Genomic DNA, 16,504 nt, shown 5'->3' with positions numbered 1-16,504 from the left:
TCATCCAGATCATCAGCACTTCTCCATCTTCCTCACATTTCATCTTCACCACCTTTACCACCACCACCGTCTAGACCTCTTGGGGGTTCCCTATTATGTCATCAAAATATCATAAAAAAACTCATAGTATAATATGTTGTCAAAATATCATACAAGTCATAGTATAGTATGTCGTCAAAATGTCATTAAAAACGTCATTGTATAGTATGTCAACAAAATGTCATTAAAAACGTCATCGTATAGTATGTCGACAAAATGTCATTAAAAACATCATAGTATAGTACTAGTGCAATAAGTAAGCATATTTAACTTGGTTATGGTTAGAAAAAGATCATACCTGGTTTAGTTGCACAAACATGACTGCAAATGTCCCAAAATCTTGTTAAAAATACCCAATTTGGCACCACAAACACGACTGGAAATGTCCTGATGTCACGTTAAAAATACCTGCATTTGTTGCCACAAACATGGCTGGAAACGTCCTGACGACATGTTTAAAATACCTGCTTTTGTTGCCACAAACCCGACTGAAAATGACCTGATGTCTTGTTAAAAGTCCCCAGTTTTGTCACCATAAGCATTGTTGGAAATGTCCTGATGAATATCTAGTTTAGTTACCACAAATGCAGCGGGAAATCTCTTGAAGCCTGGTTTAAAGTACCCAATACTGTCACCTCAAACATGACTGGAAATGTCCTGATGTCTTTTTGAAAATACTTGCTTTTGTTGCCACATACATGGCTGGAAATGTCTTGACATCATGTTAAAAGTCACCAGTCGTGTCACCTCAAACACGGTTGGAAATGTCCTATTGTCTTGTTAAAAATACCTGCTTTTGCTGGCACAAACATGGCTGGAAATGTCTTGACATCATGTTAAAAATATCCGGTTTTGTTGTCACAAATGCTGCTGGAAATGTCTTGAAGTCTGGTTAAAAGTACCCAATACTGTCACCTCAAACATGACTGAAAATGTCCTGAAGCTGAAATTATATGTATGAAACATGCAAATGTAATGTATTGGTGGTTTGCTGTAAACAACAATGCCAACATTTTCCTCTGGCTGGAACAGCTGAATTCTGTTGAGGGCAGTGGAGGAGTTAATTCAATACAGAAACAATCCAGTAAAAGTGAAATCTTACAGGTCTGATCTCAAACTGTCATTGTGACTTTCACAAAAAAGTTAATCAGTCATTTATTCAAGCATGAGACCAACATGTACAATTGTCAGCACATTTACGTAACAAAGTGCGTGTCTGAGAGGGGCTATACATAAACAGAGAGTACTGCATGCAAACACAGCAAACATTTTAATGCTTTTAGGAATGTGGCTTTGGGCCCAGAAACTAGCCACAATGTTTTTACTGCAAATGGGAGCTCAGCCTATTATTGCCATGCTAGTTATGCAGTTGAATGTGGAGGAGCTGCTGTGTGAGTGGTGGGGCTCTCTTAGGTGAGAGCAGGCCTCTGTTAGCATTGCATACACACTGTACAGTCAGGAGCCAGCAAACACTAACCTCCTGTCAGTCTCTCTTCATACTCACCTTCAAGCTTCCAGGACAGGAGGTGATTTGTTTCCTCGTTATATGACCACTATGACTTCTTCATTCTGAACGACGGGCAGGTGTCCATTCATTCCTGGTAACTGGAAAATAAAAATGTGCACCTCTGATGCAGGTGTTTCTCTCAGGCGGTTTTCTCAATTTCAGGAGTATCAGGTCCAGACATTGTCCAGAGTTGCCTTTTCTCACCAGGCTGTTCTCATACACTGTTTGTATGTTTTTTTTACGAAAAGTTATGCACAAAAATGTTATTTATATCCCACGTATTCACAAACCAGTTGGGATGGTGGATGGGTCACAAAATATAGGACTTTCACCCAGGAGACTGGTGTTTGGAACCATATGAAACCAAGTGAACTTTCAGTCATAAACCTAATCTACTTAAAACTCTGCAGAGAAAGGCTCCACCACCCGGGTTCATATCAGGAACCCTCTTGTTGTAAGGTGACAATGCTTACCACTGCACCACCGTGCCACCCCTGTGTGGAGTTCGCATGTTCTCTCTGTGTCTCTGTCTCTGTGTGAGTTTTCAGCTTCCTCCCACAATCCAAAGAGATGCAGGTTAGGTTAACTGGAGACTCTAAATTGTCCATAGGTGTGAATGTGAGTGTGAATGGTTGTCTAACCCTAATCCTGTCTATGAGTCAGCTCTGTGATAGTCTGGTGACCTGTCCAGGGTGTACCCACCTCTTGCCCAATGTCAGCTGGGATAGGCTCCAGCAACCCTCCAACACTTAACAGGAAAAGCAGTTACAGAAAATGAATAAATAATCTACTTAACTTGCCTAACCCTAAAGATGCTTAACCATGTTTCTTTTCCTAAATCCAACCAAAGTAGCTCTACTTTCATGAACCTAAATTTCTTAACTTAAGTACGTAACTTTATGTTAAATATGTAATGTCATTCATAGGGTGCTAATGCGTTTGATATACAAATGTTGTGTGTGCATTTTTGTAAGATATCATTTAAACTATTATAACTTGGTCATAAAACACACCTACGCATTAGCACGCTATTTCATCACTATAAAAAGATGTAAGGAAAACATTTGTCTGTGCATTGCCAAGGAAAACCTTGAGAGAGGACAGGTGCTACTCCTCAAGCCATTCAGCATTATGCAGACCTTTATGCTCATTACGCAAACCAAGGACACATGTTGTACAGAAAGTCAGTGTCATAATTCCAGAAATCCCCCATCAAACAAACATGGGTAAATTCTCTATACTGACATGAGACATCGCTATTTACTTCTTGTTTCCCACGGAGAGTCAGTATTGGCTTCTTTTAACCATGACTGCAAACTTCCCCCTGACATTAACCATGTAGTTTTTGTGCCTCAGCTAAACAAATAATGTTGTCTTGACAACAGGGGTTGTTCGTCACAAAACGCTTACATTGGTTGTTTTGGAAGGCGATGACAAAAAACAGATTTAATTGTTTAGTTTGAAGGACCTAATTAGCCTCTATATTGAAAACAGTAACAGCGTAATAGTTAAATTGTGACCACCTGCTTGTTGCACAGTTTAGGTCCCCTAACGACCATTGTTGCTATACTACTCTTTTGTGTTCCCTGTAAACATGACACCAATTACATGATGGTGCTATCCTTACCACTCAACACTCGACGCGGGTGGTGGCTATGGCAAAGCACGGACATAGACAAGTCATTGTAGACCTTGTTTGAACCCGCAGTTGGATTCACAAAATACATGTTTGATACGCTGTCTTGTGCACTGTGGAGCAGAAGTTGTTAAAAAGTCTGGCTTGCAAAACAAAGAGACACTCATGCTAATTGCCACTGCAAGTGAGCATTCACACAACTGCCAACTGTGATGTTTAACAATTATTTTATTGTGTCTTTCTGAGCAATTTCACACATAAGTGGAAGCCTCCGAGCTGCAGATATTTAATATTTCACTTAAACTAGAAGAGAAGCTCTCAAAGGTTTTAAAATGCTTGCACATTTACTGTAGATCTGAAATGTGCTTTTCAGATTTTCATTCCTCTCCAACCCCCCGTCATCTTGTATGATCCCCACCAGATGGGTTGTAACCTCTATAAAGTGCAACAGTTTCATTCAAGCTCACTCATTAATGCTTAGCGCTAGCAGATCTATCTTTGTGTTACGTTTTTTAATAATTCTTATATGCAGATAATACCACAAATCCAACACAAGTATTTAATCCTAATGCTTTTTTCCTATGCCAATACCCTAAAGAGCAGGCATCACAATGTGACAGAAATCAGATGAGGATTGGGAAGACTAGGTAGAGCTTGAATGTGTGTGTGTGTGTGTGTGTGTGTGTGTGTGTGTGTGTGTGTGTGTGTGTGTGTGTGTGTGTCTGCATGTGACACCTGCCTGAGCCTTGTGCTATGCCGGCTGTATACTAATACGTAGATCTAGAGGGGATATGCTGATTAGGATCAGACCACTGTGATAGGAGGAGGATTTGAGAACCCTCAACTGGGAGGACTTGCACTGGAAAAGTACCAGTACCCATACACTCGCAAAGACAGTGACTGAATGTTTGACTGGATGACTGGACACGGACAAGCATTTTTAGTACATGCCTGCTATGCTGCATTGTATGCAAATATTGTGCCAATGCCGCAAACGTGTCGAGGGAGTTGTGAACACATGCAGCAATGTGTAAATGTGGGCAGCGACATTTGTTAATGTGTTCTCAGTCTTGTAAACACAGCGAGTTCTACATGTACATGTAGAAAAGTCTGTTCTGGTGGCCTTGCAGTCTTAAGATTCTTGCACTGCAAATCTCAAATTATCTAGACTTTACCCAGAGGAGCTTTATGTGAGAATGCAAATGTCCAAATCAGTTGGATTGGGCATAATAGACTTTATCATGCCAACTCCCTGGTACAAAAACCGTGTAATGTCCACTTGAGCCCATGTGTGAATACAACAGGTAATTATCAGGACACAAGTCCCAGTGAATACTGGGATTTGTGTCAGTAAGGGTTGAAGATGAAATTATCAGACAAATTTAAGGAACAGCCAAATGTTTTTGACCAAATCAAGAACTGGCTATGGGCCATGGTGTAATCCCCATCATGTCCTGCCTTACTCTCATTGAAAGCGAGCACTTGGGCAGTGAATTGCGGCGTCAGACACTGATGAAGAAAGCCATCCTTTAACGTCTGCATGACATGTGGCTGGTCACCGCCATGATACTTTAAAGGCACTCGGCAGCATCAGGGGGAAACGCGGCTGGACAAGAACAAAAGTTAAGGCAGTGAAAGTTCAAGTAGGGTGTGTGGGACAGGTGGGACAGGTGGTGGATGGGTCCAACAAACACTGACCTTCACATAAGAGAGTGGTGTTCGTGTCTTGTGAGATTCCAAACCCTGTTCTTTTTTCCTAAACCCAACCACATGCGTTAGTTGTTGGAGGCAAAAAAAACCCCCATCAATTCGTATTGTTGTACTGACGTAGTGCTTTTATTTTGAAAGAGACTGTATGTAAACGTTAAATTTCCAGTGAAAATGGAAGTGTATTTTGAAAGAAGACAATGCAGGTAACAGAAAGAACTTGACACGGTGTCCCAAGACGTCAACAATCAACACACCCAGGGTACCTTTCACGTCATATCTGGACGTTGAAAGTCCATGACCAAGCATAACAATATGTGGCAAGGTCGGAGTGAGGATAACCCTAACCCTAACCCTTCCCAGGTGTCACCCTTCGCCTGAACGAAATTTCCAGTTGGTGACGGCGCTTCTGACGCAGACAATTTTCTGTTGTGTGTTCCAAATGTGAAAGAGAACTCTGGACTTGATTCTCTGGACATTGTCTGCAGTTCATATGAGAAAATGGCTTAAGATTCAACTTCAGCATCCCCAATTAAAATTCAGTCTGCTGCATGTCGACACCTTGTCTGTCTCCTATTACAATTACAAATTTGGATCAAATAAAAACAATCAGTCTCATTTCCAAAGTAGCACCCTCAGGCCGTTAATTGCCTCTAAGCAGCTACACCCATTAACAACATGTTTTATTTAAATAATATCTATAATTTAAACCAGTCACCCAAAATGTTCCATAATTATGGAGCTACATATTAAAATTGGATATACAACCATGCATACCCCCCCAAACACACACACACAAACACAGAACCAACAATACTGATTAGCGTGTATGCATACACATGTGTCTTTGTGCAGTTGTCAGGTCTTAACCCTTAATTTTCTTGACAGGCAATAAATGCAGATGGCCTGTGGGTGACTCAAAGGTAAATCAGGATGGACCGAGCGTCTCATTGTAGCACCTCCTTTTTCACCCATACAGAAGTGCCAGCCGTGCTAATTAAATTACTCATACCTCTTAAAGTAGGGCAATTATGAGATTTAATTGGTTGGCGAGTGGTTGATTAGATAGTTAACCAATGCTTGATTAAAAAAGTGCTACAGCACTACACAATGCTGCTCATTCACTCTGGGGGGAGGGTCAGCGTGAGTGGTAGGCAGATCTTTTAGAATAAACACAGGTCTATGTATATATGTAGGATCAAAAGAAAATGGCAGGGTGGTTTCCTCTCTCCATTTGTCACTGTTTCTTCCTCAGATGTTAAGTGTATAAATTGTCTGGGGTTTGCTCTAATCTTTCATTTTACCGCAGACAGCAGAGACAAATGAGGGAAGAAAGCCTGGCTACCACACAAAGGCAAGGCTCAGGAGAGGAAGCCGAGAAACTTCGGACACTTTCCCTCTTGACCAGACTGTGTTACTCGCTGAGCATTTACATTTTCCTGAGATTTTTACTGCATAAATGTCTCTTTCTTCTGAATTCAAAGAATGCATAATTAATCTTACCTCCAAATGCACAGATCCAGGGAATCGATCTGTATTTCCACACGCCAACACTGAGTACACATACAAGCTGGGACTGGGCATATGGAATTCTCTTTTACTACGCTCTTCAAAGGCATGTAGACCACGGTATAGAGTACCATATGTTTGCTACTGGGAGCTGCGTGGGTTGTTAATGTAAACATGACATACAGCAAAGAGAGATCCTTGGAGAGCCGGCCCGGGGGAGGAAAGCAGCATTGCAGCACAATGGTTACGCTGCACTGACAAGGCCTCCCGTTGCCAAGGAAACGATAGAGGTTATTGACATAATTTCCAGAGAGTTCCCAGGAATCCTACAGTGGCATAATTTTGTCAATTTCCTTGATGCCTCTGTGGTGTAGACAGGCAACAAAGGCACCTGATGTACGGAAGCAAAAAAAAAAAAAAAAAAAAAAAAAAGATAAAAGTATTAGAACTGTTACAGCCACTGGATACTTGATAATGAAATTTAAACAACACTGAATTCATCTGAATTCATAGCACTGAAATATTTGGACTTGAAAACCATTTCTGCTCTTTAAAAATAAAATCTGAAATTTCCAAATTTTCATTTTTTATAGCTGAATTTAAATATATAATTTTTCAAGGTTCACAAATTCAGATCCAAAATTTCAAGTGGCAAATTAAAAAAAAATACAAATACAAATAATAATAATAATAAATAAATAATATAATGAGGTTGCTTATATTTGAATGGTCAAATTCAGATCCAAAAATTCAAGTTTCAGAATTAAAGAAAAAAAAATCAGGTCGCTAAGATTCAATTGGTCAAATTCAGATCCAAAAATTCAAGTTGAAAAATTTTAAATAGCAACATTTGGACTACGCAGCCTATCCTGTCCTTTGTAGCCAGATGTTGCTACTTTAAAAAAATTTCTATGTAAATTTTTGGATTAGAATTCAGGGTTCAAGGTTTTTTTTTTAAATTGCAAATCAAAATTTTTCATGTTTTGATTTTAAAGAGGCGAATTGGTCGTCAAAGTGAAATATTTCCATGCTATAAATTCATTGGTATTTAAATTCAAATATTATAAGTATGATTTATATATTCATATTTTAAGGATAATGTAAGTATCCAGTGGTTGTTACGATTTAAATTCCTTTGTCCCTTATTTGCTTCAATACTGATGCTATATGTATACCTATATCTTTTATCATTATATATAACATATAGAAGCACTGTCAGATGGGTAGTTGAGGTCTGTCTTTTGTACCACACAGGTCTGTCATATGTCTGTAGCTACATTACAGACAGGCACAATTACACCTAATTACTGTTTCCCCATGATCCCCTATGAGTACCCTACCCGACAGTAATGTATGTGTATATGTGCACGCCCCCATCTATGTGGGTGAAAAAGTGCGTCTCGGTCCGTCTGACCCTGTCAGCAATATGGAGCCTTGTTAATTGCCATGTTAATTAGCTTTATCATCAAAGACCGCCTCAGTGTCTGCTGATCTGCTGACTGTTGGGTAAAAGGGGAATGTAAAGAGGATGATTTCAGTGGCTGTCGGCTGGATTCAAGGAGGGTGGAACAGACGAGATTCATCTTCTGTTACTGATCTGCTGTCAATGATTTATCACTTTGTTTTCCTTTTCTAAAAGCATATGAGCACGGCATCATTGTGGTTCTACATCAAGACAGATAGCAAGAGGGTTTACTGGTTGTTTATCAAGTTCAGATGGGGGAAGGAATTTTGATGGCGGGTATGTCGGGAGTGCATGTTTGCTGAACTATTGACACAATACTTACCTCTGTATGGAGCCTGATGAGAACGGTGTTTGTCAGGGGTTTGGTCAGAGGGGTAAGTAATGAAGTATCTCAAATACCATACACTGCAGAGGGAAATGTACTCCTTTACCCATACAATTATCTTTGGTTACAAGGTTGTTTTTCGGTGATTTGAAGGCAGTGGAGCATGCTGAAAAACACAACAGACCTATTATTAACCTTATAACCTATAGACCTTATAGAGTGACATGCCATTGTTCCGTCGACACAAAGTTTCAAAGCCCCATTAATCAGAAAAATTTCGCATTAGACCAATATCCCGTTTCACCAACAGCTCATTATCCCCAAAACAAATGCCCACTGCTCCTAAGTCCTGTTTCTCTTAAAATACACACTCCCTGCAATTAGTTTTAGTTTCCACAGCAGTGTTTCAGCCACCGAACCCCAGTGTTTTTCACCAACTCGTCCCTGCTTTTCCAGCAGCATTTTTGCCACCAATTGTGGGTATTTTAAGCCAAAACATGATCCTTTTCGAACCATCGCCATGTGTCTTTGTGCCTAAATCTAACCACACCTTCACCACAGCCTTGTAACATATCTGTGGTTTAGAGAAATGTACAGTATGAACATTTTTTCTGATGATTGGGTTGTCCAACAGTGGAGCAGTAGCTTTGGGGAAACGGCAGTTCAGAGCAGTGAGAGTTTGTTCTTTGGGTAATCGGCTGTAGGAGAAATGGGGCATTTTTTATAGTAACTGGGCTTCTGAATTTTGGGCCATTTGCAGCCCTGTAACATTGTTTTGGCAAAAAGGTTTGCCAACAGTTTCCTGTTCATGCATCCAGCAGACACCAAGAAACATGAGCATTTATTTAAAGTTGTTGTCCACCTGAAAACTAAGTCCAATATGCATTATTCAATACTCATCCTATCTCTGCTTAGGTCTTCATTAACTCCATGAGAAAAATATCTGGCATTTAGCAGCTAGTCATTGTTCCACTATGTTTACCTGCTGGTTGCCAACTTTGTTTGGTGCTGGGCAGGTAGAGTTTATCACAGCTTTTTTTGTTGCCAAAAACACCTTCCTGTTGTGGTTGGAAACAAGGTTGATGAGAGCAAAAACAAAACAATGAAAACACTTAGAGCTGAGAAGAAATACAAAGTTGGATGATAATGCTCTGTTACTACTATTGATTCTTTTCATATCACACATAGTCTTGAGCCATTGTTTGTATGTTATATTGAGCAGCTTTAAAAATATTCGGCCACGTTCACCAATATCTTTCTAAGATTTTTCTTAAATTTTTTTTCCATGACGTGTTCTTAAACTGCATGATTGTTCACACCTGTCATTGTATAACGATGAATCCCATTGTTCTTGTAAGTTGAAAATGCCCCATACAAGGGCATACAACTACAGGGCCATGCGCACACACAGAAACTGAAACAGAAGAAGAAACGTTGAGATTACATTAAAGTCATGAGTACCCAAACAAAAGTCTGAAAAACAAAAAAAACTTCAACAGTTCAAAAGTGGAGGCACTCCTGCCAAAAGTGAACGCAAAATGAGCTCACATATTTAGTCGCGTCAGTAGTGGATATAAGATATTACGAAACATGCATTGGATGCCAGAAATACATGTTAATTGATCACCAGACTTCCCAGGACTGAGGACAGTGATGAATGCCACGGTGCTTTTAAAAGGCCAGTGTGTAATATTTGGCATGGTTTATTGTCAATCTGAATCTGAATCTGAATATTCTACCCATTAATATGGTTATACAAGTGTATAATCGCAATAAAATAAAATCTGTTTGGTTTTCATAGCCTTATAATTATGCTTTTATATATATACATACATATATATATATATATATATATGTATATAGCAAGGGCCTTGCTTTAGAGAGGTCGCCATCTTGCGCCGCCATGTATTTACGGCAGACCGAGCAGACAATCCAGCCAGCCAGAGAATGCGTTTCGCGTGTAATAAATAAACCAACGAAGACAGTGGAAGGAAGGCAGAAGGAGGAGGAAACAGCAGAGAGTGTTAGTAGTTCGTCGATAGAGAGTAGTGAAAAGTGTTTTTAGTTATAAAGTTTGCGAATGGACCACACTTACCACGCAACAGGAGAGAATGAACCCGAACCGTCACCTGCGAGGAAAAGAAGACGCAACTTCACTCCTTGTGATGCACTCTCTGCGGCGCTTTTCCTCCTGATGATATATCTCCCCAAAGATGGCAGCAGTAGCAGTGAACCCCATTCTGTGCATTCAGCCTCTCTTCTCGCCTGCTCAGCATTAAACACATGGAGTTTCTCATCTGTATGCTCCGGCTCAAACAGGTATGGCTCTGGGTCTGTGTCCGCTACAAGAAACTCTTCAAAATTGCGTTCAAAGTCGTCCATTGCAGCTACTATAGTCCGGAGATATCGCTAGGCTAAACAGCTGAGCTCTGTTTACCGGCTACGCTGTCAGTCAGTGTGCGGGCTGGAGATTGGTGGAGCAGAGAGGGGAGGGGGGTCCCCACTTAGTATGGTAAACGAGTATGTGTGTATGAAGTGTGTCTGTTACGCTTGAAGAGTCAGAGTTTGGGACGGAGTCTTTTACCCTCTGGAGTGTTACCGGAGTTTTTGGAGTGCTCAAATAAACTGGCCTTTTTCCCGAACGCTCCTCTGGTCTCCTGCTCGTTAGGGATTCATTACAATATCGTAACATGGTTTAGATTTCTAAATAAATATTCACCTCATTGCTAGATAGACCTAATCCTGAAAAACTTGTGCGCAAGGCTCTTTGTCTCTACGAGGCCACCGTCATTTACCCGACAGGAGGGGTGAGCGAGTGAGCCCTGCAATCTAGAATTTGACCACTGATGTCACTGTTTTCAACCCATTTTACACACTGGCCCTTTAAAGAAGTGCATGTGTGTTTGAGAGAGAAGGTGGAAGGTGGACTATTGCACATGTTTTTGTAAGTTAATAATAATTCATGGAGCCCCTAAAGTTTTGGGAAGTGATTTCTTTTAAATAATTAAGATTTTAAAAATATTATTAAACATGGCGGGACAAAATGTGCTTAAGAGTGCTTTTTAGTGTGCTTAGATTCTGTTCTAACCCATGGACAAATTCCAGAGTCTTTGTAAGAACTGCATAAGAGGGTTTTAAGAAGAAACTTCTTTTTCAGTAAAGTTAGCAATTTCACCACTGAGAGTGTGTTTATCAGCTGTCTGGGTGCAAGAGTCTCTGCCTGTGTGAGTTTATGTCTAATCTGGTGCTTCAAAGGCTGATCGGATGTGATGGATGTGTCTGAAGAGACAGACCTCAAAGTCGTTAATTGAAAATTGAGACAGTTGTGAGATGATGTTATTGATTTTCACACTCTCAGCAAGGAGTATACGGAAGTCCGTGCCATTGCAAGAAATGGGTGAAGAGGTGATGAGGGAACAACAGTAGGGTCAAAGGAGGATAGAGAAAATGGGATCGTGGGTGGAGGACGAGGAGCAGAGCAGGCAAAAGAAGCAGAGATGGGGATCATGAGGTTAGGGTAGGCAGTAAAATGGGGTAGAAAGACAGACATTATGTGGCCTTTAAATGCTTGGAAAAGAGCTACCATCTTTGCAGCTCAATATATGTTATGAGCATAACCCTAAACCTCTGGCTACCGTAAAGCAGATGAAGGCTCACAGCAACCCTTCTAACATGAGCCTTTTCTTCACAGCATCGATCAGGTTCGAGCAAGCCAGTCCCCAGGCTGTTTATAAGTCAACATAAACCCACAAACCTACAACCAGTGCTCAAGGAATCAATAGAGGTGGGAATTGTGTTTACTCCTGTGTTTCATGGCCTTTGAAATGTCTCAGATGGAGGGGCTCTCGCAGCTTTCATCTTCTTCCTCTCTCTCGCTGTTCTCTCTTTGTCAAACACACACAAACATATGGACACAAAGACAAACAGTACTATATGTCAGTCTGTCTCTGGTGACTTTGTAAAGGCGGTTTGTAGTCCAAAACCAGCACATGTGATCAATACTTTGCCTTTTCATTCTCATTGTGTATGCCACATACAGTACTTCCCTCTTTCCCAACACCCCCACCCACTCTGTTGGGCAACCAGTCTGTGCTCCAGAGGAACAATAACAAGCTGGGTTTAATCCAGCATGAGATGATGCAAACATTTTATGCAAACACTGACCAATAGCCTACATTTGTCAGAATGGCAAGGCTCCAGAATGCTGTGAATGGGAACTTTGTGTTCCGTTCAAATGAACACAGACATGTAAGCACAACCAAAAAAACACCTCTTGTTACAAAGGCACCCTTCTTCTTATGGCCATACACAGCAAAAACAGAAGCTGCTTTTACACTGCCTGTTCAAGGCGGGAATTTCGCACCATTTTTCCACCTCACCGTTCCTCATAAAAGGTACAATCGCAGAATGGGGGGACAAATTTATCTTGCCTTTTTAGCCTGCAGCGGAGGTACAGCGGCAAATCTGCACCTGTGTAAAGGGAATGCCTGCAGGATCAGGAACATGGCGGGTCAGGTGTGATGTACCATTGCAGAACTTCACAGTTTAAAAATTCTATATTTACGCATTATAGTCTATACACCCCACAAAATGTTATGCTAACTCTCTGCCTCAGTAGTTAGCCAGGCATGCTAACGTTTACAGCCTGTGTTAGAGCAAATAGATACCCTATTTAATCAATTCACACATCATAGATCCAAAGCTTGGCTGTCTATGCCTAGTTACAGTTGCTAAGCTATGAGTAGACAATTGCTGTTTGGGGGAGGGGTTTAGTAAATGGTCAGCTCAAGGAAAGGTGCTTTCTGCTGTCTGCTGCTATTATACTGAAGGGTGTCTGCCACCATCTCCTTTAGCTTCTTTCACAGCTTTCGTCTTGACCGTCCGCCCTTCAGCCAAACACAAACACTGTTTACATAGTCACAGTACACACCTGGGTGCAAACTGCTCCCTAAAGTGGCCCTGAGGGAGTGATGGAGACCAAAGAGAATCAGGAGAAAACGGGGATGTATGGCAAAGGTGACCACAGTTAGTGCCGTAAATGGAGGGCTGAAAGGAAGGGGATGTGTGTTTGATTCAGGCCTTATTGCTGTAGCATCGGGGGGCAGCTTGGTTCAAATTACCTCTGGCCATTTACCCCCTCCTTCTGTGTAATGGCGGACCTTTTCAACCTAGAAGGAATGACAGAGTGGCCCCTTTGCTATAGTGGTGGGAATGAATTAGGTGGTGGTGGTGGCGGCGGGTTGGATTTAGATTAATGGTCGACACATGTAAGGGAACGCCATCACTGTCCCTGTGTTAACACCTTTGAGGGGACTTTTATAAAAATATGTAAATAAATAAATAGAAGTTGTTTGAATGGAAGCATTGTGAGTACTCTACAACAATGCAGATGAATAATGGGAAAACTCACACACCCTCACCACAGTCTTTTAAATTTGTTATTCGCATTACAGAAAATGTGCAAAAATACACACACTGATGGTTATCCTGCAGCTATGTTGGAAAGCTATTGGAAAATACTTTAATTCTGAGAATATCAGGGGTTTTAGCAAAGATATATTGCAGAAAAGTTTCGATTTGATCAGCAAAAATCAGTCAAGGAAAGGAAACCACACTGTACTGTGATGGGACACACAACATTTATGTTGATATGAGGTTATATCATCATGCTGCACCTGCACCTTTTATTAGATCTAAACAAACAGTGTTTTACAAAAGAAATAAACACAAAATGTGATAGATAGCTGCATCTGTAGTGCAAGTAGGACATGGATGGTAGATGACTGAGTAAAAAAAAAAAAAGTGTAAATAGCTTATAAAACCAAAGCAAACTAGACGATGTGCAGCCCAGGAGAGCGACCTGGAAGAAGCACAGGTTGAAACAGCCCTGGGGGACGCCTTGCAGGTGCCAACACATTAGACTAACGACCCCCACCTCTGTCTGCAGACTCATGCCAACGGCAAGAGGGGATTACGTTTTCCTCCTCCCAGTATGTTACACACTGAATCTGGTGAAATATAAATGAATCCCTTGGAGGTGTAGTTTTCAAAAAACATTAAAATGGTGGAAAAGTAGAAATGATAGTAGAAGTAAAATAAGTGAAAGATAGGTGTGGCCTGTGTAGATAGACATGGTGGATCAAATAATCCAGGGAAAAAAAGAACATAACCTCTCTGATGATAATTACATTGGATGAGATTGTTTCTCTCTGCAGCACTTCAGCCATCCATATATTCATCTGCATTCATAAACCACGTTTCTGCTAGAGCTGTGCAATGTCAGTGGCTCATCTGTGAGTCTCACACGTGTGCAACATGCACAAAATATTTATTGTGATATGTTTTTGAGCTTGTACAGAACAAATTGCACCCAGTGAGTCTCCCTCATTGTATTACCCAACCAGTTTTACTGCTACAGCCTGAAGCACATTCTTTCAAACATGCACTGATGGTATTAGTAATAAATATTCACACTTGCTGAGCTCTTCTGGTGCCTATGATCAGTGTGCTGATGGATGAGCTCACATATAGTAAATGTATGTTTATCACAGAGAGGAGCTACATGTTGTTCAGTGCTTTAAACATCTGAGTTTCATAAGGAGTCTTAGAGATTCACTTAAGGTTGAGAAGCTGCACAGTCTGTTTGTTGATAGTATTAGATTACTTATTTTTGGAAGCGTATGTTGCATGAGTATGGTATTTTATGAAAGAATATACTGGAAGAGCTACACCTAAAATTCCTTGAATATACCCTGTGTAAATTGCGTGAACATTTTTAGCTTTTTAATTTAGGGATGCAAGAATCCCCAACACGACTAGAAGACATGGAAGTCTTGATGAAATGAGATGAACTGTAGCTTTATGCACCAGATGATGATCACATTTTGTTTAAATGGCAAGAATGTGTATGAGGTGATTCATGCTGGTGCAATGCTTTAATTTGTCAGTATTGTGTGTTGTTTATTTTATACTATGTGAACACATCCATCCATCCATTTGCATCTGCTTATCAGGGGTTGGGTCACGGGGGCAGCAGGCCAAGCAAAGCACCCCAGACGTCCCTCTCCCCAGCAACGCTTTCCAGCTCCTCCTGGGGGAACGTCAAAGCGTGTAGGCCAGATGAGATATGTAATCCCTCCGGCGTGTCTTGGGTCTGCCCCAGGGCTTTCTACCAGTGGGACGTGCCCAGAACACCTCTAACAGGAGGCGCCCAGGAAGCATCCTGAACAACCTCAACTGACCCCTTTCAACGCAAAGAAGCAGCAGCTCTACTCCGAGCTCCCTCTGGATGTCTGAGCTCTTTACCCTATCTCTAAGGCTGAGCCCAGCCATGACCATAGGTGAGGGTTGGGACGTAGATGGACCAGTAAATCGAAAGCTTTGCATTCTGGCTCAACTCCCTCTTCACCATCACTGCAGATGCCGTACCAAACCGCCAATCCTTCTCACGCTCCATTCTACCTTCACTCGTGAACAAGACCCTGAGATACTTGAACTCCCTCACTTGTGGCAGTAGCTCTCTCAAGAAGACCTTGATGGAACCGCATATTTGGACTTTGAACACCTCGCCCGGTATGGGGACATTGGGGCACCCCCCAGAGCTAGAATTGGAGGGGGATCTCGCCAGCAAGCATCTGGTGGCCGGGCCTGAATACAGAAAATGGAGCCATTGCCCAGTGGGCACACCACCTGCAAGGACAGGAATCAGGGTTCAGTGCATTGTGTGCCAGGCGGCAGGCGGGGGCGGGTGTGCTGATCTCTGGTGTCGTGGTTGTAACAGTGAATCTGAAACTGAAAAACAAAAAAACAAAAACGTTTTGGTACTTGCAGTTTCATGAGAAAGTTCAGTAATATTCTCATCTTTCCTCTTTATCACTTCTTTAACATATCTATCCATAACAAAGTCTGTCCATCTTCACACTTTTTTTTTTTTTTTTTTTTTAAATCTCTGATCAAACAGTGACGACTGCTCGGAGGAAACATTTCTCTAACTTACTACAGCAGATTATTAATGTGGGAAGACACTGTTCAGTTGTTCCAGCTGACATGACTTGTGCTTGTCTTGACCTGATTCTGAAAAGAAACCACAACAGGTTAGTAAATAGCTGGAGGGGCAGCCTCTTCATCCTGGGTCACTCCACACTGACATCATTATTGGGACCTGAAAACATATTAAACCTCTTAAAGGTTTGCTTCACTTAAATTACAAAATTTTCTTCATTACTACTTTCTAGCTGTATCTAGCTATATCTAGAAATCAAATAGACAGGTATATAAAACGTGAACAAATGAAACCAAAACTGTCTATCATGGCTA

Source organism: Epinephelus fuscoguttatus, linkage group LG13, assembly GCF_011397635.1.
Source record: "Epinephelus fuscoguttatus linkage group LG13, E.fuscoguttatus.final_Chr_v1".
NCBI lineage: Eukaryota > Metazoa > Chordata > Actinopteri > Perciformes > Serranidae > Epinephelus > Epinephelus fuscoguttatus.
The sequence above is the reverse complement of the archived record's forward strand: the minus strand, read 5'-3'. Positions refer to the sequence as shown.